We start from the raw sequence: 22100 nt of genomic DNA on the forward strand, positions 1-22100 counted from the left end.
ATATTTCATTTGAACACTTAAGTGTCATAGGTTATTCTGTTTAAGTGCATATTTCTCTATTATGGTGTTTAAGAACAAATTTGAAACTGATTGTAGTTTTTTATGGGGTACGTTTTCGATTTGATCTGTAATTTAGCCTAATTTCTTTGATTTGCTGTAGATTTCTATCTGCTTTCACCTCTGGATTCTCCTTCCTGACATAAAAGTGTTGTATCTTAAAGAACCCAAACGAGGGAGCAACAGATGAAATTGTTGGGAGAGCACTTCGACAGCCCTGGTAGCTCGCCGTGATCGTATAGTGGTTAGTACTCTGCGTTGTGGCCGCAGCAACCCCGGTTCGATTCCGGGTCACGGCATTGAAACACAATGTCACGGCATACGGGTCATGTTTTATCTGTAAAAGGCGAAAAAAGTTGTGTTTGGTTTGTAGACGGTTGTCGTTACTCTGTTTTTACATTTTGACGGGCATATTTCATTTGCCAAGTTGTGTTGTTTTTTTTGACGTTGTCGTTGCTCTATGTTTACATTTGGACAGGCATATTTCATTTGAACACTTAAGTGTCATAGGTTATTCTGTTTAAGTGCATATTTCCTCTATTATGGTGTTTAAGAACAAATTTGTAGCTGATCGTAGTTTTTTATGGGGTAAGTTTTCGATTTGATTTGTAATTTAGCCTGATTTCTTTGATTTGCTGTAGATTTCTATCTGCTTTCACATCTGGATTCTCCTTCCTGACATAAAAGTGTTGTATCTTAAAGAACCCAAACGAGGAAGCAACAGATGAAATTGATGGGAGAGCACTTCGACAGCCCGGGTAGCTCGCTGTGATCGTATAGTGGTTAGTACTCTGCGTTGTGGCCGCAGCAACCCCGGTTCGAATCCGGGTCACGGCATTGAAACACAATGTCACGGCATACGGGTCAGGTTTTATCTGTAAAAGGCGAAAAAAGTTGTGTTTGGTTTGTAGACGGTTGTCGTTGCTCTGAGTTTACATTTGGACGGGCACATTTCATTTGACAAGTTGTGTTTGCTCTGTAGACGGTTGTCGTTGCTTTATGTTTACATTTGGACAGGCATATTTCATTTGAACACTTAAGTGTCATAGGTTATTCTGTTTAAGTGCATATTTCTCTATTTTGGTGTTTAAGAACAAATTTGTAGCTGATCGTAGTTTTTTATGGGGTACGTTTTCGATTTGATCTGTAATTTAGCCTAATTTCTTTGATTTGCTGTAGATTTCTATCTGCTTTCACATCTGGATTCTCCTTCCTGACATAAAAGTGTTGTATCTTAAAGAACCCAAACGAGGGAGCAACAGATGAAATTGATGGGTGAGCACTTCGGCAGCCCTGGTAGCTCGCCGTGATCGTATAGTGGTTAGTACTCTGCGTTGTGGCCGCAGCAACCCCGGTTCGAATCCGGGTCACGGCATTGAAACACAATGTCACGGCATACGGGTCATGTTTTATCTGTAAAAGGCGAAAAAAGTTGTGTTTGGTTTGTAGACGGTTGTCGTTACTCTGTTTTAACACTTTGACGGGCATATTTCATTTGCCAAGTTGTGTATTTTTTTTTTACGTTGTCGTTGCTCTATGTTTACATTTGGACAGGCATATTTCATTTGAACACTTAAGTGTCACAGGTTATTCTGTTTAAGTGCATATTTCCACTATTATGGTGTTTAAGAACAAATTTGTAGCTGATCGTAGTTTTTTATGGGGTAAGTTTTCGATTTGATTTGTAATTTAGCCTGATTTCTTTGATTTACTGCAGATTTCTATCTGCTTTCACATCTGGATTCTCCTTCTGGACTTAAAAGTGTTGCATCTTAAAGAACCCAAACGAGGTACCAACAGATGAAATTGATGGTAGAGCACTTCGACAGCCCTGGTAGTTCGCCGTGATCGTATAGTGGTTAGTACTCTGCGTTGTGGCCGTAGCAACCCCGGTTTGAATCCGGGTCACGGCATTGAAACACAATGTCACGGCATACGGGTCATGTTTTATCTGTAAAAGGCTAAACAAGTTGTGTTTGGTTTGTAGACGGTTGTCGTTGCTCTGAGTTTACATTTGGACGGGCACATTTCATTTGACAAGTTGTGTTTGCTCTGTAGACGGTTGTCGTTGCTTTATGTTTACATTTGGACAGGCATATTTCATTTGAACACTTAAGTGTCATAGGTTATTCTGTTTAAGTGCATATTTCTCTATTATGGTGTTTAAGAACAAATTTGAAACTGATTGTAGTTTTTTATGGGGTACGTTTTCGATTTGATCTGTAATTTAGCCTAATTTCTTTGATTTGCTGTAGATTTCTATCTGCTTTCACATCTGGATTCTCCTTCCTGACATAAAAGTGTTGTATCTTAAAGAACCCAAACTAGGGAGCAACAGATGAAATTGATGGGAGTGCACTTCGACAGCCCTGGTAGCTCGCCGTGATCGTATAGTGGTTAGTACTCTGCGTTGTGGCCGCAGCAACCCAGGTTCGAATCCGGGTCACGGCATTGAAACACAATGTCACGGCATACGGGTCATGTTTTATCTGTAAAAGGCGAAAAAAGTTGTGTTTGGTTTGTAGACGGTTGTCGTTACTCTGTTTTTACATTTTGACGGGCATATTTCATTTGCCAAGTTGTGTTTTTTTTTTTTACGTTGTCGTTGCTCTATGTTTACATTTGGACAGGCATATTTCAATTGAACACTTAAGTGATATAGGTTATTCTGTTTAAGTGCATATTTCCTCTATTATGGTGTTCAAGAACAAATTTGTAGCTGATCGTAGTTTTTTATGGGGTAAGTTTTCGATTTGATTTGTAATTTAGCCTGATTTCGTTGATTTGCTGTAGATTTGTATCTGCTTTCACATCTGGATTCTCCTTCTGGACTTAAAAGTGTTGCATCTTAAAGAACCCAAACGAGGTACCAACAGATGAAATTGATGGTAGAGCACTTCGACAGCCCTGTTAGTTCGCCGTGATCGTATAGTGGTTAGTACTCTGCGTTGTGGCCGCAGCAACCCCGGTTCGAATCCGGGTCACGGCATTGTAACACAATGTCACGGCATACGGGGCATGTTTTATCTGTAAAAGGCTGAACAAGTTGTGTTTGGTTTGTAGACGGTTGTCGTTGCTCTGAGTTTACATTTGGACGGGCACATTTCATTTGACATGTTGTGTTTGCTCTATAGACGGTTGTCGTTGCTTTATGTTTACATTTGGACAGGCATATTTCATTTGAACACTTAAGTGTCATAGGTTATTCTGTTTAAGTGCATATTTCTCTATTATGGTGTTTAAGAACAAATTTGTAGCTGATCGTAGTTTTTTATGGGGTACGTTTTCGATTTGATCTGTAATTTAGCCTAATTTCTTTGATTTGCTGTAGATTTCTATCTGCTTTCACATCTGGATTCTCCTTCCTGCCATAAAAGTGTTGTATCTTAAAGAACCCAAACGAGTTAGCAACAGATGAAACTGATGGAAGAGTACATCTAAAGCCCTGGTAGTTCGCCGTGATCGTATAGTGGTTAGTACTCTGCGTTGTGGCCGCAGCAACCCCGGTTCGAATCCGGGTCACGGCATTGAAAAACAATGTCACGGCATACGGGTCATGTTTTATCTGTAAAAGGCTGAACAAGTTGTGTTTGGTTTGTAGACGGTTGTCGTTGCTCTGAGTTTACATTTGGACGGGCACATTTCATTTGACAAGTTGTGTTTGCTTTGGACACTTAAGTGTCATAGGTTATTCTGTTTAAGTGCATATTTCTCTATTATGGTGTTTAAGAACAAATTTGTAGCTGATCGTAGTTTTTTATGGGGTACGTTTTCGATTTGATCTGTAATTTAGCCTGATTTCTTTGATTTGCTGTAGATTTCTATCTGCTTTCACATCTGGATTCTCCTTCCTGACATAAAAGTGTTGTATCTTAAAGAACCCAAACGAGGGAGCAACAGTTGAAATTGATGGGAGAGCACTTCGACAGCCCTGGTAACTCGCCGTGATCGTATAGTGGTTAGTACTCTGCGTTGTGGCCGCAGCAACCCCGGTTCGTATCCGTGTCACGGCATTGAAACACAATGTCACGGCATACGGGTTAAGTTTTATCTGTAAAAGGCTGAACAAGTTGTGTTTGGTTTGTAGACGGTTGTCGTTGCTCTGAGTTTACATTTGGACGGGCACATTTCATTTGACAAGTTGTGTTTGCTTTGGACACTTAAGTGTCATAGGTTATTCTGTTTAAGTGCATATTTCTCTATTATGGTGTTTAAGAACAAATTTGTAGCTGATCGTAGTTTTTTATGGGGTACGTTTTCGATTTGATCTGTAATTTAGCCTAATTTCTTTGATTTGCTCTAGATTTCTATCTGCTTTCACATCTGGATTCTCCTTCCTGACATAAAAGTGTTATATCTTAAAGAACCCAAACGAGGGAGCAACAGTTGAAATTGATGGGAGAGCACTTCGACAGCCCTGGTAACTCGCCGTGATCGTATAGTGGTTAGTACTCTGCGTTGTGGCCGCAGCAACCCCGGTTCGAATCCGGGTCACGGCATTGAAACACAATGTCACGGCATACGGGTCAAGTTTTATCTGTAAAAGGCTGAACAAGTTGCGTTTGGTTTGTAGACGGTTGTCGTTGCTCTGAGTTTACATTTGGACGGGCACATTTCATTTGACAAGTTGTGTTTGCTCTGTAGACGGTTGTCGTTGCTTTATGTTTACATTTGGACAGGCATATTTCATTTGAACACTTAAGTGTCATAGGTTATTCTGTTTAAGTGCATATTTCTCTATTATGGTGTTTAAGAACAAATTTGTAGCTGATCGTAGTTTTTTATGGGGTACGTTTTCGATTTGATCTGTAATTTAGCCTAATTTCTTTGATTTGCTGTAGATTTCTATCTGCTTTCACATCTGGATTCTCCTTCCTGCCATAAAAGTGTTGTATCTTAAAGAAGCCAAACGAGTTAGCAACAGATGAAACTGATGGAAGAGTACATCTATAGCCCTGGTAGTTCGCCGTGATCGTATAGTGGTTAGTACTCTGCGTTGTGGCCGCAGCAACCCCGGTTCGAATCCGGGTCACGGCATTGAAACACAATGTCACAGCATACGGGTCATGTTTTATCTGTAAAAGGCTGAACAAGTTGTGTTTGGTTTGTAGACGGTTGTCGTTGCTCTGAGTTTACATTTGGACGGGCACATTTCATTTGACAAGTTGTGTTTGCTCTGTAGACGGTTGTCGTTGCTTTATGTTTACATTTGGACAGGCATATTTCATTTGAACACTTAAGTGTCATAGGTTATTCTGTTTAAGTGCATATTTCTCTATTATGGTGTTTAAGAACAAATTTGTAGCTGATCGTAGTTTTTTATGGGGTACGTTTTCGATTTGATCTGTAATTTAGCCTAATTTCTTTGATTTGCTGTAGATTTCTATCTGCTTTCACATCTGGATTCTCCTTCCTGACATAAAAGTGTTGTATCTTAAAGAACCCAAACGAGGGAGCAACAGATGAAATTGTTGGGAGCGCACTTCGACAGCCCTGGTAGCTCGCCGTGATCGTATAGTGGTTAGTACTCTGCGTTGTGGCCGCAGCAACCTCGGTTCGATTCCGGGTCACGGCATTGTAACACAATGTCACGGCATACGGGTCATGTTTTATCTGTAAAAGGCGAAAAAAGTTGTGTTTGGTTTGTAGACGGTTGTCGTTACTCTGTTTTTACATTTTGACGGGCATATTTCATTTGCCAAGTTGTGTTTTTTTTTTTGACGTTGTCGTTGCTCTATGTTTACATTTGGACAGGCATATTTCATTTGAACACTTAAGTGTCATAGGTTATTCTGTTTAAGTGCATATTTCCTCTATTATGGTGTTTAAGAACAAATTTGTAGCTGATCGTAGTTTTTTATGGGGTAAGTTTTCGATTTGATTTGTAATTTAGCCTGATTTCTTTGATTTGCTGTAGATTTCTATCTGCTTTCACATCTGGATTCTCCTTCCTGACATAAAAGTGTTGTATCTTAAAGAACCCAAACGAGGGAGCAACAGATGAAATTGATGGGAGAGCACTTCGACAGCCCTTGTAGCTCGCTGTGATCGTATAGTGGTTAGTACTCTGCGTTGTGGCCGCAGCAACCCCGGTTCGTATCCGGGTCACGGCATTGAAACACAATGTCACGGCATACGGGTTAAGTTTTATCTGTAAAAGGCTGAACAAGTTGTGTTTGGTTTGTAGACGGTTGTCGTTGCTCTGAGTTTACATTTGGACGGGCACATTTCATTTGACAAGTTGTGTTTGCTTTGGACACTTAAGTGTCATAGGTTATTCTGTTTAAGTGCATATTTCTCTATTATGGTGTTTAAGAACAAATTTGTAGCTGATCGTAGTTTTTTATGGGGTACGTTTTCGATTTGATCTGTAATTTAGCCTAATTTCTTTGATTTGCTCTAGATTTCTATCTGCTTTCACATCTGGATTCTCCTTCCTGACATAAAAGTGTTATATCTTAAAGAACCCAAACGAGGGAGCAACAGTTGAAATTGATGGGAGAGCACTTCGACAGCCCTGGTAACTCGCCGTGATCGTATAGTGGTTAGTACTCTGCGTTGTGGCCGCAGCAACCCCGGTTCGAATCCGGGTCACGGCATTGAAACACAATGTCACGGCATACGGGTCAAGTTTTATCTGTAAAAGGCTGAACAAGTTGCGTTTGGTTTGTAGACGGTTGTCGTTGCTCTGAGTTTACATTTGGACGGGCACATTTCATTTGACAAGTTGTGTTTGCTTTGGACACTTAAGTGTCATAGGTTATTCTGTTTAAGTGCATATTTCTCTATTATGGTGTTTAAGAACAAATTTGTAGCTGATCGTAGTTTTTTATGGGGTACGTTTTCGATTTGATCTGTAATTTAGCCTAATTTCTTTGATTTGCTCTAGATTTCTATCTGCTTTCACATCTGGATTCTCCTTCCTGACATAAAAGTGTTATATCTTAAAGAACCCAAACGAGGGAGCAACAGTTGAAATTGATGGGAGAGCACTTCGACAGCCCTGGTAACTCGCCGTGATCGTATAGTGGTTAGTACTCTGCGTTGTGGCCGCAGCAACCCCGGTTCGAATCCGGGTCACGGCATTGAAACACAATGTCACGGCATACGGGTCAAGTTTTATCTGTAAAAGGCTGAACAAGTTGCGTTTGGTTTGTAGACGGTTGTCGTTGCTCTGAGTTTACATTTGGACGGGCACATTTCATTTGACAAGTTGTGTTTGCTCTGTAGACGGTTGTCGTTGCTTTATGTTTACATTTGGACAGGCATATTTCATTTGAACACTTAAGTGTCATGGGTTATTCTGTTTAAGTGCATATTTCTCTATTATGGTGTTTAAGAACAAATTTGTAGCTGATCGTAGTTTTTTATGGGGTACGTTTTCGATTTGATCTGTAATTTAGCCTAATTTCTTTGATTTGCTGTAGATTTCTATCTGCTTTCACATCTGGATTCTCCTTCCTGCCATAAAAGTGTTGTATCTTAAAGAAGCCAAACGAGTTAGCAACAGATGAAACTGATGGAAGAGTACATCAATAGCCCTGGTAGTTCGCCGTGATCGTATAGTGGTTAGTACTCTGCGTTGTGGCCGCAGCAACCCCGGTTCGAATCCGGGTCACGGCATTGAAACACAATGTCACAGCATACGGGTCATGTTTTATCTGTAAAAGGCTGAACAAGTTGTGTTTGGTTTGTAGACGGTTGTCGTTGCTCTGAGTTTACATTTGGACGGGCACATTTCATTTGACAAGTTGTGTTTGCTCTGTAGACGGTTGTCGTTGCTTTATGTTTACATTTGGACAGGCATATTTCATTTGAACACTTAAGTGTCATAGGTTATTCTCTTTAAGTGCATATTTCTCTATTATGGTGTTTAAGAACAAATTTGTAGCTGATCGTAGTTTTTTATGGGGTACGTTTTCGATTTGATCTGTAATTTAGCCTAATTTCTTTGATTTGCTGTAGATTTCTATCTGCTTTCACATCTGGATTCTCCTTCCTGCCATGAAAGTGTTGTATCTTAAAGAACCCAAACGAGTTAGCAACAGATGAAACTGATGGAAGAGTACTTCTAAAGCCCTGGTAGTTCGCCGTGATCGTATAGTGGTTAGTACTCTGCGTTGTGGCCGTAGCAACCTCGGTTCGAATCCGGGTCATGGCATTGAAACACAATGTCACGGCATACGGGTCATCTTTTATCTGTAAAAGGCTAAACAAGTTGTGTTTGGTTTGTAGACGGTTGTCGTTGCTCTGAGTTTACATTTGGACGGGCACATTTCATTTGACAAGTTGTGTTTGCTCTGTAGACGGTTGTCGTTGCTTTATGTTTACATTTGGACAGGCATATTTCATTTGAACACTTAAGTGTCATAGGTTATTCTGTTTAAGTGCATATTTCTCTATTATGGTGTTTAAGAACAAATTTGTAGCTGATCGTAGTTTTTTATGGGGTACGTTTTCGATTTGATCTGTAATTTAGCCTAATTTCTTTGATTTGCTGTAGATTTCTATCTGCTTTCACATCTGGATTCTCCTTCCTGACATAAAAGTGTTGTATCTTAAAGAACCCAAACGAGGGAGCAACAGATGAAATTGATGGGAGAGCACTTCGACAGCCCTGGTAGCTCGCCGTGATCGTATAGTGGTTAGTACTCTGCGTTGTGGCCGCAGCAACCCCGGTTCGAATCCTGGCCACGGCATTGAAACACAATGTCACGGCATACGGGTCATGTTTTATCTGTAAAAGGCTGAACAAGTTGTGTTTGGTTTGTAGACGGTTGTCGTTGCTCTGAGTTTACATTTGGACGGGCACATTTCATTTGACAAGTTGTGTTTGCTTTGGACACTTAAGTGTCATAGGTTATTCTGTTTAAGTGCATATTTCTCTATTATGGTGTTTAAGAACAAATTTGTAGCTGATCGTAGTTTTTTATGGGGTACGTTTTCGATTTGATCTGTAATTTAGCCTAATTTCTTTGATTTGCTGTAGATTTCTATCTGCTTTCACATCTGGATTCTCCTTCCTGACATAAAAGTGTTGTATCTTAAAGAACCCAAACGAGGGAGCAACAGTTGAAATTGATGGGAGAGCACTTCGACAGCCCTGGTAACTCGCCGTGATCGTTTAGTGGTTAGTACTCTGCGTTGTGGCCGCAGCAACCCCGGTTCGAATCCGGGTCACGGCATTGAAACACAATGTCACGGCATACGGGTCAGGTTTTATCTGTAAAAGGCTGAACAAGTTGTGTTTGGTTTGTAGACGGTTGTCGTTGCTCTGAGTTTACATTTGGACGGGCACATTTCATTTGACAAGTTGTGTTTGCTCTGTAGACGGTTGTCGTTGCTTTATGTTTACATTTGGACAGGCATATTTCATTTGAACACTTAAGTGTCATAGGTTATTCTGTTTAAGTGCATATTTCTCTATTATGGTGTTTAAGAACAAATTTGTAGCTGATCGCAGTTTTTTATGGGGTACGTTTTCGATTTGATCTGTAATTTAGCCTAATTTCTTTGATTTGCTGTAGATTTCTATCTGCTTTCACATCTGGATTCTCCTTCCTGACATAAAAGTGTTGTATCTTAAAGAACCCAAACGAGGGAGCAACAGTTGAAATTGATGGGAGAGCACTTCGACAGCCCTGGTAACTCGCCGTGATCGTATAGTGGTTAGTACTCTGCGTTGTGGCCGCAGCAACCCCGGTTCGAATCCGGGTCATGGCATTAAAACACAATGTCACGGCATACGGGTCATCTTTTATCTGTAAAAGGCTAAACAAGTTGTGTTTGGTTTGTAGACGGTTGTCGTTGCTCTGAGTTTACATTTGGACGGGCACATTTCATTTGACAAGTTGTGTTTGCTCTGTAGACGGTTGTCGTTGCTTTATGTTTACATTTGGACAGGCATATTTCATTTGAACACTTAAGTGTCATAGGTTATTCTGTTTAAGTGCATATTTCTCTATTATGGTGTTTAAGAACAAATTTGTAGCTGATCGTAGTTTTTTATGGGGTACGTTTTCGATTTGATCTGTAATTTAGCCTAATTTCTTTGATTTGCTGTAGATTTCTATCTGCTTTCACATCTGGATTCTCCTTCCTGACATAAAAGTGTTGTATCTTAAAGAACCCAAACGAGGGAGCAACAGATGAAATTGATGGGAGAGCACTTCGACAGCCCTGGTAGCTTGCCGTGATCGTATAGTGGTTAGTACTCTGCGTTGTGGCCGCAGCAACCCCGGTTCGAATCTGGGTCACGGCATTGAAACACAATGTCATGGCATACGGGTCATCTTTTATCTGTAAAATGCTAAACAAGTTGTGTTTGGTTTGTAGACGGTTGTCGTTGCTCTGAGTTTACATTTGGACGGGCACATTTCATTTGACAAGTTGTGTTTGCTTTGGACACTTAAGTGTCATAGGTTATTCTGTTTAAGTGCATATTTCTCTATTATGGTGTTTAAGAACAAATTTGTAGCTGATCGTAGTTTTATATGGGGTACGTTTTCGATTTGATCTGTTATTTAGCCTAATTTCTTTGATTTGCTGTAGATTTCTATCTGCTTTCACATCTGGATTCTCCTTCCTGACATAAAAGTGTTGTATCTTAAAGAACCCAAACGAGGGAGCAACAGATGAAACTGATGGAAGAGTACATCTAAAGCCCTGGTAGTTCGCCGTGATCGTATCGTGGTTAGTACTCTGTGTTGTGGCCGCAGCAACCCCGGTTCGAATCCGGGTCACGGCATTGAAACACAATGTCACGGCATACGGGTCAAGTTTTATCTGTAAAAGGCTGAACAAGTTGTGTTTGGTTTGTAGACGGTTGTCGTTGCTCTGAGTTTACATTTGGACGGGCACATTTCATTTGACAAGTTGTGTTTGCTCTGTAGACGGTTGTCGTTGCTTTATGTTTACATTTGGACAGGCATATTTCATTTGAACACTTAAGTGTCATAGGTTATTCTGTTTAAGTGCATATTTCTCTATTATGGTGTTTAAGAACAAATTTGTAGCTGATCGTAGTTTTTTATGGGGTACGTTTTCGATTTGATCTGTAATTTAGCCTAATTTCTTTGATTTGCTGTAGATTTCTATCTGCTTTCACATCTGGATTCTCCTTCCTGCCATAAAAGTGTTGTATCTTAAAGAACCCAAACGAGTTAGCAACAGATGAAACTGATGGAAGAGTACATCTAAAGCCCTGGTAGTTCGCCGTGATCGTATAGTGGTTAGTACTCTGCGTTGTGGCCGCAGCAACCCCGGTTCGAATCCGGGTCACGGCATTGAAACACAATGTCACGGCATACGGGTCTTCATTTATCTGTAAAAGGCTAAACAAGTTGTGTTTGGTTTGTAGACGGTTGTCGTTGCTCTGAGTTTACATTTGGACGGGCACACTTCATTTGACAAGTTGTGTTTGCTCTGTAGACGGTTGTCGTTGCTTTATGTTTACATTTGGACAGGCATATTTCATTTGAACACTTAAGTGTCATAGGTTATTCTGTTTAAGTGCATATTTCTCTATTATGGTGTTTAAGAACAAATTTGTAGCTGATCGTAGTTTTTTATGGGGTACGTTTTCGATTTGATCTGTAATTTAGCCTAATTTCTTTGATTTGCTGTAGATTTCTATCTGCTTTCACATCTGGATTCTCCTTCCTGACATAAAAGTGTTGTATCTTAAAGAACCCAAACGAGGGAGCAACAGATGAAATTGATGGGTGTGCACTTCGGCAGCCCTGGTAGCTCGCCGTGATCGTATAGTGGTTAGTACTCTGCGTTGTGGCCGCAGCAACCCCGGTTCGAATCCGGGTCTCGGCATTGAAACACAATGTCACGGCATACGGGTCATGTTTTATCTGTAAAAGGCGAAAAAAGTTGTGTTTGGTTTGTAGACGGTTGTCGTTACTCTGTTTTTACATTTTGACGGGCATATTTCATTTGCCAAGTTGTGTATTTTTTTTTTACGTTGTCGTTGCTCTATGTTTACATTTGGACAGGCATATTTCATTTGAACACTTAAGTGTCACAGGTTATTCTGTTTGAGTGCATACTTCCTCTATTATGGTGTTTAAGAACAAATTTGTAGCTGATCGTAGTTTTTTATGGAATAAGTTTTCGATTTGATTTGTAATTTAGCCTAATTTTTTTTGATTTGCTGTAGATTTCTATCTGCTTTCACATCTGGATTCTTCTTCCTGACATAAAAGTGTTGTATCTTAAAGAACCCAAACGAGGTACCAACAGATGAAATTGATGGTCGAGCACTTCGACAGCCCTGGTAGTTCGCCGTGATCGTATAGTGGTTAGTACTCTGCGTTGTGGCCGCAGCAACCCCGGTTCGAATCCGGGTCACGGCATTGAAACACAATGTCACGGCATACGGGTCATCGTTTATCTGTAAAAGGCTAAACAAGTTGTGTTTGGTTTGTAGACGGTTGTCGTTGCTCTGAGTTTACATTTGGACGGGCACATTTCATTTGACAAGTTGTGTTTGCTCTGTAGACGGTTGTCGTTGCTTTATGTTTACATTTGGACAGGCATATTTCATTTGAACACTTAAGTGTCATAGGTTATTCTGTTTAAGTGCATATTTCTCTATTATGGTGTTTAAGAACAAATTTGTAGCTGATCGTAGTTTTTTATGGGGTACGTTTTCGATTTGATCTGTAATTTAGCCTAATTTCTTTGATTTGCTGTGGATTTCTATCTGCTTTCACATCTGGATTCTCCTTCCTGACATAAAAGTGTTGTATCTTAAAGAACCCAAACGAGGGAGCAACAGATGAAATTGATGGTCGATCACTTCGACAGTCCTGGTAGCTCGCCGTGATCGTATAGTGGTTAGTACTCTGCGTTGTGGCCGCAGCAACCCCGGTTCGAATCCGGGTCACGGCATTGAAACACAATGTCACGGCATACGGGTCATGTTTTATCTGTAAAAGGCTGAACAAGTTGTGTTTGGTTTGTAGACGGTTGTCGTTGCTCTGAGTTTACATTTGGACGGGCACATTTCATTTGACAAGTTGTGTTTGCTCTGTAGACGGTTGTCGTTGCTTTATGTTTACATTTGGACAGGCATATTTCATTTGAACACTTAAGTGTCATAGGTTATTCTGTTTAAGTGCATATTTCTCTATTATGGTGTTTAAGAACAAATTTGTAGCTGATCGTAGTTTTTTATGGGGTACGTTTTCGATTTGATTTGTAATTTAGCCTAATTTCTTTGATTTGCTGTAGATTTCTATCTGCTTTCACATCTGGATTCTCCTTCCTGACATAAAAGTGTTGTATCTTAAAGAACCCAAACGAGGGAGCAACAGATGAAATTGATGGAAGAGTACTTCGAAAGCCCTGGTAGTTCACCGTGATCGTATAGTGGTTAGTACTCTGCGTTGTGGCCGCAGCAACCCCGGTTTGTATCTGGGTCACGGCATTGAAACACAATGTCACGGCATACGGGTCCTGTTTTATCTGTAAAAGGCGAAAAAAGTTGTCTTTGGTTTGTAGACGGTTGTCGTTACTCTGTTTTTACATTTTGACGGGCATATTTCATTTGCCAAGTTGTGTTGTTTTTTTTTACGTTGTCGTTGCTCTATGTTTACATTTGGACAGGCATATTTCATTTGAACACTTAAGTGTCACAGGTTATTCTGTTTAAGTGCATACTTCCTCTATTATGGTGTTTAAGAACAAATTTGTAGCTGATCGTAGTTTTTTATGGGGTACGTTTTCGATTTGATCTGTAATTTAGCCTAATTTCTTTGATTTGCTGTAGATTTCTATCTGCTTTCACATCTGGATTCTCCTTCCTGACATAAAAGTGTTGTATCTTAAAGAACCCAAACGAGGGAGCAACAGATGAAATTGATGGTTGTGCACTTCGGCAGCCCTGGTAGCTCGCCGTGATCGTATAGTGGTTAGTACTCTGCGTTGTGGCCGCAGCAACCCCGGTTCGAATCCGGGTCACGGCATTGAAACACAATGTCACGGCATACGGGTCATGTTTTATCTGTAAAAGGCTGAACAAGTTGTGTTTGGTTTGTAGACGGTTGTCGTTGCTCTGAGTTTACATTTGGACGGGCACATTTCATTTGACAAGTTGTGTTTGCTCTGTAGACGGTTGTCGTTGCTTTATGTTTACATTTGGACAGGCATATTTCATTTGAACACTTAAGTGTCATAGGTTATTCTGTTTAAGTGCATATTTCTCTATTATGGTGTTTAAGAACAAATTTGTAGCTGATCGTAGTTTTTTATGGGGTACGTTTTCGATTTGATTTGTAATTTAGCCTAATTTCTTTGATTTGCTGTAGATTTCTATCTGCTTTCACATCTGGATTCTCCTTCCTGACATAAAAGTGTTGTATCTTAAAGAACCCAAACGAGGGAGCAACAGATGAAATTGATGGAAGAGTACTTCGAAAGCCCTGGTAGTTCACCGTGATCGTATAGTGGTTAGTACTCTGCGTTGTGGCCGCAGCAACCCCGGTTTGTATCTGGGTCACGGCATTGAAACACAATGTCACGGCATACGGGTCCTGTTTTATCTGTAAAAGGCGAAAAAAGTTGTGTTTGGTTTGTAGACGGTTGTCGTTACTCTGTTTTTACATTTTGACGGGCATATTTCATTTGCCAAGTTGTGTTGTTTTTTTTTACGTTGTCGTTGCTCTATGTTTACATTTGGACAGGCATATTTCATTTGAACACTTAAGTGTCACAGGTTATTCTGTTTAAGTGCATACGTCCTCTATTATGGTGTTTAAGAACAAATTTGTAGCTGATCGTAGTTTTTTATGGGGTACGTTTTCGATTTGATCTGTAATTTAGCCTAATTTCTTTGATTTGCTGTAGATTTCTATCTGCTTTCACATCTGGATTCTCCTTCCTGACATAAAAGTGTTGTATCTTAAAGAACCCAAACGAGGGAGCAACAGATGAAATTGATGGGTGTGCACTTCGGCAGCCCTGGTAGCTCGCCGTGATCGTATAGTGGTTAGTACTCTGCGTTGTGGCCGCAGCAACCCCGGTTCGAATCCGGGTCACGGCATTGAAACACAATGTCACGGCATACGGGTCATGTTTTATCTGTAAAAGGCGAAAAAAGTTGTGTTTTGTTTGTAGACGGTTGTCGTTACTCTGTTTTTACATTTTGACGGGCATATTTCATTTGCCAAGTTGTGTATTTTTTTTTTACGTTGTCGTTGCTCTATGTTTACATTTGGACAGGCATATTTCATTTGAACACTTAAGTGTCACAGGTTATTCTGTTTAAGTGCATACTTCCTCTATTATGGTGTTTAAGAAAAAATTTGTAGCTGATCGTAGTTTTTTATGGAATAAGTTTTCGATTTGATTTGTAATTTAGCCTAATTTTTTTTGATTTGCTGTAGATTTCTATCTGCTTTCACATCTGGATTCTTCTTCCTGACATAAAAGTGTTGTATCTTAAAGAACCCAAACGAGGGAGCAACAGATGAAATTGATGGGAGAGCACTTCGACAGCCCTGGTAGCTCGCCGTGATCGTATAGTGGTTAGTACTCTGCGTTGTGGCCGCAGCAACCCCGGTTCGAATCCGGGTCACGGCATTGAAACACAATGTCACGGCATACGGGTCATGTTTTATCTGTAAAAGGCTGAACAAGTTGTGTTTGGTTTGTAGACGGTTGTCGTTGCTCTGAGTTTACATTTGGACGGGCACATTTCATTTGACAAGTTGTGTTTGCTTTGGACACTTAAGTGTCATAGGTTATTCTGTTTAAGTGCATATTTCTCTATTATGGTGTTTAAGAACAAATTTGTAGCTGATCGTAGTTTTTTATGGGGTACGTTTTCGATTTGATCTGTAATTTAGCCTAATTTCTTTGATTGGCTGTAGATTTCTATCTGCTTTCACATCTGGATTCTCCTTCCTGACATAAAAGTGTTGTATCTTAAAGAACCCAAACGAGGGAGCAACAGTTGAAATTGATGGGAGAGCACTTCGACAGCCCTGGTAACTCGCCGTGATCGTATAGTGGTTAGTACTCTGCGTTGTGACCGCAGCAACCCCGGTTCGAATCCGGGTCACAGCATTGAAACACAATGTCACGGCATACGGGTCAAGTTTTATCTGTAAAAGGCTGAACAAGTTGTGTTTGGTTTATAGACGGTTGTCGTTGCTCTGAGTTTACATTTGGACGGGCACATTTCATTTGACAAGTTGTGTTTGCTCTGTAGACGGTTGTCGTTGCTTTATGTTTACATTTGGACAGGCATATTTCATTTGAACACTTAAGTGTCATAGGTTATTCTGTTTAAGTGCATATTTCTCTATTATGGTGTTTAAGAACAAATTTGTAGCTGATCGTAGTTTTTTATGGGGTACGTTTTCGATTTGATCTGTAATTTAGCCTAATTTCTTTGATTTGCTGTAGATTTCTATCTGCTTTCACATCTGGATTCTCCTTCCTGCCATAAAAGTGTTGTAGCTTAAAGAACCCAAACGAGTTAGCAACAGATGAAACTGATGGAAGAGTACATCTAAAGCCCTGGTAGTTCGCCGTGATCGTATAGTGGTTAGTACTCTGCGTTGTGGCCGCAGCAACCCCGGTTCGAATCCGGGTCACGGCATTGAAACACAATGTCACGGCATACGGGTCTTCATTTATCTGTAAAAGGCTAAACAAGTTGTGTTTGGTTTGTAGACGGTTGTCGTTGCTCTGAGTTTACATTTGGACGGGCACATTTCATTTGACAAGTTGTGTTTGCTCTGTAGACGGTTGTCGTTGCTTTATGTTTACATTTGGACAGGCATATTTCATTTGAACACTTAAGTGTCATAGGTTATTCTGTTTAAGTGCATATTTCTCTATTATGGTGTTTAAGAACAAATTTGTAGCTGATCGTAGTTTTTTATGGGGTACGTTTTCGATTTGATCTGTAATTTAGCCTAATTTCTTTGATTTGCTGTGGATTTCTATCTGCTTTCACATCTGGATTCTCCTTCCTGACATAAAAGTGTTGTATCTTAAAGAACCCAAACGAGGGAGCAACAGATGAAATTGATGGAAGAGTACTTCGAAAGCCCTGGTAGTTCACCGTGATCGTATGGTGGTTAGTACTCTGCGTTGTGGCCGCAGCAACCCCGGTTTGTATCTGGGTCACGGCATTGAAACACAATGTCACGGCATACGGGTCCTGTTTTATCTGTAAAAGGCGAAAAAAGTTGTGTTTGGTTTGTAGACGGTTGTCGTTACTCTGTTTTTACATTTTGACGGGCATATTTCATTTGCCAAGTTGTGTTGTTTTTTTTTACGTTGTCGTTGCTCTATGTTTACATTTGGACAGGCATATTTCATTTGAACACTTAAGTGTCACAGGTTATTCTGTTTAAGTGCATACTTCCTCTATTATGGTGTTTAAGAACAAATTTGTAGCTGATCGTAGTTTTTTATGGGGTACGTTTTCGATTTGATCTGTAATTTAGCCTAATTTCTTTGATTTGCTGTAGATTTCTATCTGCTTTCACATCTGGATTCTCCTTCCTGACATAAAAGTGTTGTATCTTAAAGAACCCAAACGAGGGAGCAACAGATGAAATTGATGGGTGTGGACTTCGGCAGCCCTGGTAGCTCGCCGTGATCGTATAGTGGTTAGTACTCTGCGTTGTGGCCGCAGCAACCCCGGTTCGAATCCGGGTCACGGCATTGAAACACAATGTCACGGCATACGGGTCATGTTTTATCTGTAAAAGGCGAAAAAAGTTGTGTTTGGTTTGTAGACGGTTGTCGTTACTCTGTTTTTACATTTTGACGGGCATATTTCATTTGCCAAGTTGTGTATTTTTTTTTTACGTTGCCGTTGCTCTATGTTTACATTTGGACAGGCATATTTCATTTGAACACTTAAGTGTCACAGGTTATTCTGTTTAAGTGCATACTTCCTCTATTATGGTGTTTAAGAACAAATTTGTAGCTGATCGTAGTTTTTTATGGAATAAGTTTTCGATTTGATTTGTAATTTAGCCTAATTTTTTTTGATTTGCTGTAGATTTCTATCTGCTTTCACATCTGGATTCTTCTTCCTGACATAAAAGTGTTGTATCTTAAAGAACCCAAACGAGGGAGCAACAGATGAAATTGATGGGAGAGCACTTCGACAGCCCTGGTAGCTCGCCGTGATCGTATAGTGGTTAGTACTCTGCGTTGTGGCCGCAGCAACCCCGGTTCGAATCCGGGTCACGGCATTGAAACACAATGTCACGGCATACGGGTCATGTTTTATCTGTAAAAGGCTGAACAAGTTGTGTTTGGTTTGTAGACGGTTGTCGTTGCTCTGAGTTTACATTTGGACGGGCACATTTCATTTGACAAGTTGTGTTTGCTTTGGACACTTAAGTGTCATAGGTTATTCTGTTTAAGTGCATATTTCTCTATTATGGTGTTTAAGAACAAATTTGTAGCTGATCGTAGTTTTTTATGGGGTACGTTTTCGATTTGATCTGTAATTTAGCCTAATTTCTTTGATTTGCTGTAGATTTCTATCTGCTTTCACATCTGGATTCTCCTTCCTGACATAAAAGTGTTGTATCTTAAAGAACCCAAACGAGGGAGCAACAGTTGAAATTGATGGGAGAGCACTTCGACAGCCCTGGTAACTCGCCGTGATCGTATAGTGGTTAGTACTCTGCGTTGTGGCCGCAGCAACCCCGGTTCGAATCCGGGTCACGGCATTGAAACACAATGTCACGGCATACGGGTCAAGTTTTATCTGTAAAAGGCTGAACAAGTTGTGTTTGGTTTGTAGACGGTTGTCGTTGCTCTGAGTTTACATTTGGACGGGCACATTTAATTTGACAAGTTGTGTTTGCTCTGTAGACGGTTGTCGTTGCTTTATGTTTACATTTGGACAGGCATATTTCATTTGAACACTTAAGTGTCATAGGTTATTCTGTTTAAGTGCATATTTCTCTATTATGGTGTTTAAGAACAAATTTGTAGCTGATCGTAGTTTTTTATGGGGTACGTTTTCGATTTGATCTGTAATTTAGCCTAATTTCTTTGATTTGCTGTAGATTTCTATCTGCTTTCACATCTGGATTCTCCTTCCTGCCATAAAAGTGTTGTATCTTAAAGAACCCAAACGAGTTAGCAACAGATGAAACTGATGGAAGAGTACATCTAAAGCCCTGGTAGTTCGCCGTGATCGTATAGTGGTTAGTACTCTGCGTTGTGGCCGCAGCAACCCCGGTTCGAATCCGGGTCACGGCATTGAAACACAATGTCACGGCATACGGGTCAAGTTTTATCTGTAAAAGGCTGAACAAGTTGTGTTTGGTTTGTAGACGGTTGTCGTTGCTCTGAGTTTACATTTGGACGGGCACATTTCATTTGACAAGTTGTGTTTGCTCTGTAGACGGTTGTCGTTGCCTTATGTTTACATTTGGACAGGCATATTTCATTTGAACACTTAAGTGTCATAGGTTATTCTGTTTAAGTGCATATTTCTCTATTATGGTGTTTAAGAACAAATTTGTAGCTGATCGTAGTTTTTTATGGGGTACGTTTTCGATTTGATCTGTAATTTAGCCTAATTTCTTTGATTTGCTGTAGATTTCTATCTGCTTTCACATCTGGATTCTCCTTCCTGCCATAAAAGTGTTGTATCTTAAAGAATCCAAATGAGGGAGCAACAGATGAAATTGATGGGAGAGCACTTCGACAGCCCTGGTAGCTCGCCGTGATCGTATAGTGGTTAGTACTCTGCGTTGTGGCCGCAGCAACCCCGGTTCGAATCCGGGTCACGGCATTGAAACACAATGTCACGGCATACGGGTCATGTTTTATCTGTAAAAGGCTGAACAAGTTGTGTTTGGTTTGTAGACGGTTGTCGTTGCTCTGAGTTTACATTTGGACGGGCACATTTCATTTGACAAGTTGTGTTTGCTTTGGACACTTAAGTGTCATAGGTTATTCTGTTTAAGTGCATATTTCTCTATTATGGTGTTTAAGAACAAATTAGTAGCTGATCGTAGTTTTTTATGGGGTACGTTTTCGATTTGATCTGTAATTTAGCCTAATTTCTTTGATTTGCTGTAGATTTCTATCTGCTTTCACATCTGGATTCTCCTTCCTGACATAAAAGTGTTGTATCTTAAAGAACCCAAACGAGGGAGCAACAGTTGAAATTGATGGGAGAGTACTTCGACAGCCCTGGTAACTCGCCGTGATCGTATAGTGGTTAGTACTCTGCGTTGTGGACGCAGCAACCCCGGTTCGAATCCGGGTCACGGCATTGAAACACAATGTCACTGCATACGGGTCAAGTTTTATCTGTAAAAGGCTGAACAAGTTGTGTTTGCTTTGTAGACGGTTGTCGTTGCTCTGAGTTTACATTTGGACGGGCACATTTCATTTGACAAGTTGTGTTTGCTCTGTAGACGGTTGTCGTTGCTTTATGTTTACATTTGGACAGGCATATTTCATTTGAACACTTAAGTGTCATAGGTTATTCTGTTTAAGTGCATATTTCTCTATTATGGTGTTTAAGAACAAATTTGTAGCTGATCGTAGTTTTTTATGGGGTACGTTTTCGATTTGATCTGTAATTTAGCCTAATTTCTTTGATTTGCTGTAGATTTCTATCTGCTTTCACATCTGGATTCTCCTTCCTGCCATAAAAGTGTTGTATCTTAAAGAACCCAAACGAGTTAGCAACAGATGAAACTGATGGAAGAGTACATCTAAAGCCCTGGTAGTTCGCCGTGATCGTATAGTGGTTAGTACTCTGCGTTGTGGCCGCAGCATCCCCGGTTCGAATCCGGGTCACGGCATTGAAACACAATGTCACGGCATACGGGTCTTCATTTATCTGTAAAAGGCTAAACAAGGTGTGTTTGGTTTGTAGACGGTTGTCGTTGCTCTGAGTTTACATTTGGACGGGCACACTTCATTTGACAAGTTGTGTTTGCTCTGTAGACGGTTGTCGTTGCTTTATGTTTACATTTGGACAGGCATATTTCATTTGAACACTTAAGTGTCATAGGTTATTCTGTTTAAGTGCATATTTCTCTATTATGGTGTTTAAGAACAAATTTGTAGCTGATCGTAGTTTTTTATGGGGTACGTTTTCGATTTGATCTGTAATTTAGCCTAATTTCTTTGATTTGCTGTAGATTTCTATCTGCTTTCACATCTGGATTCTCCTTCCTGCCATAAAAGTGTTGTATCTTAAAGAACCCAAACGAGGGAGCAACAGATGAAATTGATGGGAGTTCACTTCGACAGCCCTGGTAGCTCGCCGTGATCGTATAGTGGTTAGTACTCTGCGTTGTGGCCGCAGCAACCCCGGTTCGAATCCGGGTCACGGCATTGAAACACAATGTCACGGCATACGGGTCATGTTTTATCTGTAAAAGGCTGAACAAGTTGTGTTTGGTTTGTAGACGGTTGTCGTTGCTCTGAGTTTACATTTGGACGGGCACATTTCATTTGACAAGTTGTGTTTGCTCTGTAGACGGTTGTCGTTGCTTTATGTTTACATTTGGACAGGCATATTTCATTTGAACACTTAAGTGTCATAGGTTATTCTGTTTAAGTGCATATTTCTCTATTATGGTGTTTAAGAACAAATTTGTAGCTGATCGTAGTTTTTTATGGGGTACGTTTTCGATTTGATTTGTAATTTAGCCTAATTTCTTTGATTTGCTGTAGATTTCTATCTGCTTTCACATCTGGATTCTCCTTCCTGACATAAAAGTGTTGTATCTTAAAGAACCCAAACGAGGGAGCAACAGATGAAATTGATGGAAGAGTACTTCGAAAGCCCTGGTAGTTCACCGTGATCGTATAGTGGTTAGTACTCTGCGTTGTGGCCGCAGCAACCCCGGTTTGTATCTGGGTCACGGCATTGAAACACAATGTCACGGCATACGGGTCCTGTTTTATCTGTAAAAGGCGAAAAAAGTTGTGTTTGGTTTGTAGACGGTTGTCGTTACTCTGTTTTTACATTTTGACGGGCATATTTCATTTGCCAAGTTGTGTTGTTTTTTTTTACGTTG

The 22100-nt window shown here is 40.3% G+C and overlaps 28 non-coding genes across 28 annotated transcripts; all 28 read left to right on the forward strand.

Annotated features, from left to right (window-relative positions):
- Nucleotides 1–284: 284 nt before the first annotated feature.
- Nucleotides 285–356, forward strand: trnah-gug (transfer RNA histidin (anticodon GUG)). The gene has a single exon. It is a non-coding gene; the product is annotated as a tRNA-His (tRNA).
- A 466-nt stretch (nucleotides 357–822) lies between these two features.
- On the forward strand, nucleotides 823–894 carry trnah-gug (transfer RNA histidin (anticodon GUG)). Its single transcript has one exon. It is a non-coding gene; the product is annotated as a tRNA-His (tRNA).
- Nucleotides 895–1360: 466 nt separating this feature from the next.
- Nucleotides 1361–1432, forward strand: trnah-gug (transfer RNA histidin (anticodon GUG)). Its single transcript has one exon. It is a non-coding gene; the product is annotated as a tRNA-His (tRNA).
- A 1542-nt stretch (nucleotides 1433–2974) lies between these two features.
- Nucleotides 2975–3046, forward strand: trnah-gug (transfer RNA histidin (anticodon GUG)). Its single transcript has one exon. It is a non-coding gene; the product is annotated as a tRNA-His (tRNA).
- A 466-nt stretch (nucleotides 3047–3512) lies between these two features.
- Nucleotides 3513–3584, forward strand: trnah-gug (transfer RNA histidin (anticodon GUG)). The gene has a single exon. It is a non-coding gene; the product is annotated as a tRNA-His (tRNA).
- Nucleotides 3585–4484: 900 nt separating this feature from the next.
- trnah-gug (transfer RNA histidin (anticodon GUG)) lies at nucleotides 4485–4556 on the forward strand. The gene has a single exon. It is a non-coding gene; the product is annotated as a tRNA-His (tRNA).
- A 466-nt stretch (nucleotides 4557–5022) lies between these two features.
- Nucleotides 5023–5094, forward strand: trnah-gug (transfer RNA histidin (anticodon GUG)). The gene has a single exon. It is a non-coding gene; the product is annotated as a tRNA-His (tRNA).
- Nucleotides 5095–5560: 466 nt separating this feature from the next.
- On the forward strand, nucleotides 5561–5632 carry trnah-gug (transfer RNA histidin (anticodon GUG)). The gene has a single exon. It is a non-coding gene; the product is annotated as a tRNA-His (tRNA).
- Nucleotides 5633–6584: 952 nt separating this feature from the next.
- trnah-gug (transfer RNA histidin (anticodon GUG)) lies at nucleotides 6585–6656 on the forward strand. Its single transcript has one exon. It is a non-coding gene; the product is annotated as a tRNA-His (tRNA).
- Nucleotides 6657–7070: 414 nt separating this feature from the next.
- trnah-gug (transfer RNA histidin (anticodon GUG)) lies at nucleotides 7071–7142 on the forward strand. The gene has a single exon. It is a non-coding gene; the product is annotated as a tRNA-His (tRNA).
- Nucleotides 7143–7608: 466 nt separating this feature from the next.
- trnah-gug (transfer RNA histidin (anticodon GUG)) lies at nucleotides 7609–7680 on the forward strand. Its single transcript has one exon. It is a non-coding gene; the product is annotated as a tRNA-His (tRNA).
- A 2028-nt stretch (nucleotides 7681–9708) lies between these two features.
- trnah-gug (transfer RNA histidin (anticodon GUG)) lies at nucleotides 9709–9780 on the forward strand. Its single transcript has one exon. It is a non-coding gene; the product is annotated as a tRNA-His (tRNA).
- Nucleotides 9781–11270: 1490 nt separating this feature from the next.
- trnah-gug (transfer RNA histidin (anticodon GUG)) lies at nucleotides 11271–11342 on the forward strand. The gene has a single exon. It is a non-coding gene; the product is annotated as a tRNA-His (tRNA).
- Nucleotides 11343–11808: 466 nt separating this feature from the next.
- On the forward strand, nucleotides 11809–11880 carry trnah-gug (transfer RNA histidin (anticodon GUG)). The gene has a single exon. It is a non-coding gene; the product is annotated as a tRNA-His (tRNA).
- Nucleotides 11881–12347: 467 nt separating this feature from the next.
- trnah-gug (transfer RNA histidin (anticodon GUG)) lies at nucleotides 12348–12419 on the forward strand. The gene has a single exon. It is a non-coding gene; the product is annotated as a tRNA-His (tRNA).
- A 466-nt stretch (nucleotides 12420–12885) lies between these two features.
- trnah-gug (transfer RNA histidin (anticodon GUG)) lies at nucleotides 12886–12957 on the forward strand. Its single transcript has one exon. It is a non-coding gene; the product is annotated as a tRNA-His (tRNA).
- A 1004-nt stretch (nucleotides 12958–13961) lies between these two features.
- Nucleotides 13962–14033, forward strand: trnah-gug (transfer RNA histidin (anticodon GUG)). Its single transcript has one exon. It is a non-coding gene; the product is annotated as a tRNA-His (tRNA).
- A 1004-nt stretch (nucleotides 14034–15037) lies between these two features.
- On the forward strand, nucleotides 15038–15109 carry trnah-gug (transfer RNA histidin (anticodon GUG)). Its single transcript has one exon. It is a non-coding gene; the product is annotated as a tRNA-His (tRNA).
- Nucleotides 15110–15576: 467 nt separating this feature from the next.
- Nucleotides 15577–15648, forward strand: trnah-gug (transfer RNA histidin (anticodon GUG)). Its single transcript has one exon. It is a non-coding gene; the product is annotated as a tRNA-His (tRNA).
- A 952-nt stretch (nucleotides 15649–16600) lies between these two features.
- On the forward strand, nucleotides 16601–16672 carry trnah-gug (transfer RNA histidin (anticodon GUG)). The gene has a single exon. It is a non-coding gene; the product is annotated as a tRNA-His (tRNA).
- A 1004-nt stretch (nucleotides 16673–17676) lies between these two features.
- Nucleotides 17677–17748, forward strand: trnah-gug (transfer RNA histidin (anticodon GUG)). Its single transcript has one exon. It is a non-coding gene; the product is annotated as a tRNA-His (tRNA).
- A 467-nt stretch (nucleotides 17749–18215) lies between these two features.
- trnah-gug (transfer RNA histidin (anticodon GUG)) lies at nucleotides 18216–18287 on the forward strand. Its single transcript has one exon. It is a non-coding gene; the product is annotated as a tRNA-His (tRNA).
- A 414-nt stretch (nucleotides 18288–18701) lies between these two features.
- On the forward strand, nucleotides 18702–18773 carry trnah-gug (transfer RNA histidin (anticodon GUG)). The gene has a single exon. It is a non-coding gene; the product is annotated as a tRNA-His (tRNA).
- A 466-nt stretch (nucleotides 18774–19239) lies between these two features.
- trnah-gug (transfer RNA histidin (anticodon GUG)) lies at nucleotides 19240–19311 on the forward strand. Its single transcript has one exon. It is a non-coding gene; the product is annotated as a tRNA-His (tRNA).
- Nucleotides 19312–19777: 466 nt separating this feature from the next.
- Nucleotides 19778–19849, forward strand: trnah-gug (transfer RNA histidin (anticodon GUG)). The gene has a single exon. It is a non-coding gene; the product is annotated as a tRNA-His (tRNA).
- Nucleotides 19850–20263: 414 nt separating this feature from the next.
- trnah-gug (transfer RNA histidin (anticodon GUG)) lies at nucleotides 20264–20335 on the forward strand. The gene has a single exon. It is a non-coding gene; the product is annotated as a tRNA-His (tRNA).
- A 466-nt stretch (nucleotides 20336–20801) lies between these two features.
- On the forward strand, nucleotides 20802–20873 carry trnah-gug (transfer RNA histidin (anticodon GUG)). Its single transcript has one exon. It is a non-coding gene; the product is annotated as a tRNA-His (tRNA).
- Nucleotides 20874–21339: 466 nt separating this feature from the next.
- On the forward strand, nucleotides 21340–21411 carry trnah-gug (transfer RNA histidin (anticodon GUG)). The gene has a single exon. It is a non-coding gene; the product is annotated as a tRNA-His (tRNA).
- Nucleotides 21412–22100: the final 689 nt, after the last annotated feature.

The sequence above is a fragment of the Gadus macrocephalus genome, chromosome 20 (assembly GCF_031168955.1).
Source record: "Gadus macrocephalus chromosome 20, ASM3116895v1".
Classification (NCBI taxonomy): Eukaryota; Metazoa; Chordata; class Actinopteri; order Gadiformes; family Gadidae; genus Gadus; species Gadus macrocephalus.